Raw genomic sequence first — 1986 nt, forward strand, 5'->3', positions numbered from 1 at the left:
AACTCTAACACTTATATATATATTAAATTAAAGCTAATGTAATATACTTTATTATGAAAAAAAAAAATCGGACTTTATTTTGCCTTCATGTTAAAAACAGACATCAGAGTTAATAAAAATATACGATTTTTGTAAAAAAATTATTTTTTATATTTTAAATCTATAAAGCTATAACTTTTTGAAAAATGTATGGATTATTATATTTTTTTTAAGATAAGTACTATTTATATTCTTCTTTTATGTGACATACTTTTATTTTAATTAGACTATTTCCCTCTATATATTATAATTATATATATATTCATATATTACACTAATAAATCATAAAACTTGTAATCAGAATATAAAGACATTACCCTCAAAAATTTAAAAAAATTCCCTCGTTTTTCGTAAATGGGGGAAACCTTCAAAAAAATTACAAATTTAAAAATTGCTAATTTTCGAAGTTTTTTCAATTTTTTTTACTTAAAACTGTCATAACTTTTTCAAAAATGAACAAATCAATATAATTTTTTTTTTATAGATGCTTGATGTCTTTACCTATCTTCTGGTATTTTTTTTTTTATAAATTTAACTCTTTACCAGCCACCAGGGGTGGATTCAAAATGACAACTTTTTCACAAAAAATTTACTTTTTCAACTTAAATTTTGAAAGTGTTCCGGAAAGTCTGACACTTTTATATATAACTTAAATTAAAGCTAATGTAATATATTTTCTTAAGGAAAAAAAAAATTTTTCGGACTTTATTTTGTCTTCATGGTGAAAACATATTTGACATACTTTATCTTAATTAGGACATTAATAATGAACTAGCAGAGGTAGCTTTTGGAATATTTCATCAATTTTTTAAAATTAAACACTATCTAAAAATTTGCATCGAAGCGTTTTTTTTTTGATAGTGATTTTAATCACTGTCAGATATCATTATANCTATCTAAAAATTTGCATCGAAGCGTTTTTTTTTTGATAGTGATTTTAATCACTGTCAGATATCATTATACTTGATCCATCTATGCCACGTCACCACTGTGCCGCAACCCCCCTGTGCTGGGTTTTTTTTTTAAATATGATACTGTATAAACAATTTCTAAAAACATTTTTTTTATAGTTTCACTAGAATTTAACAATCGATTTTTACAATTATAATCAATTTTTATAATACGAACAATTGAGTATATATTTTTAACAACTTTTTGTATGGTTCTGTAGATAAAGTAAATTATTATAATTATGTATAAATTAATTGTAGAATCTTTTTTTAAACACCAACAGTTACCTAGAAATTATAACTACGATTTCTGTTACAATTATTTATTAGATAAAAATGCAAAAAATAGTGAATTTAACAAAATATTGAGCTTTTCTCATATATTTATGTAAATAGTGATTATAATATTTCCTGATTATATATGAATTTTAACAATATCATTTTTTTTTCATTCTTGCAAATTATCTTTTTAATGATTTAAATTTCAAACCTTTAAGTTAAGCTAAAAGAAAGTTATGATAAAAAGCTAAACCTTTTTGTATTATAAACTTTCAAAAAAATCAACTTTAAAAGATTAAAAAATAGGCTAAAAATGACATTTTGCATTGATTATTTTTAACATATTAAAGATTAAAATCATTAATAATTTGAAAAAATATAAAGAAAAATATATTCTAGTCTCTGATGAAAATCCCTTGTAAACCAGGGTATTTATTATCAAAAAATTATTTTCTGTAAAGTTTTACATCAAGCCTTTCAATTTTGTCAGAGAAATAATGAAATATACAATTACTTAATAATTTATTATAATATCTTTGAAAAATTAAAATATTCAATTATTGAGTATCCATTTCATACTAAATTTAATAACTATAATTATTATTTATTCTTATATTATACTAGATCAAATAATTACTCAGTACGTGTTCCACACCCGACAGTGCAGCACGTGTGTTTCTTATCGCGATATCGTTTTTAAGCTCTCGATAGCACTACT

Source organism: Daktulosphaira vitifoliae, unplaced genomic scaffold (assembly GCF_025091365.1).
Source record: "Daktulosphaira vitifoliae isolate Bord-2020 unplaced genomic scaffold, ASM2509136v1 Scaffold_3, whole genome shotgun sequence".
In the NCBI taxonomy this organism is placed as follows: Eukaryota; Metazoa; Arthropoda; class Insecta; order Hemiptera; family Phylloxeridae; genus Daktulosphaira; species Daktulosphaira vitifoliae.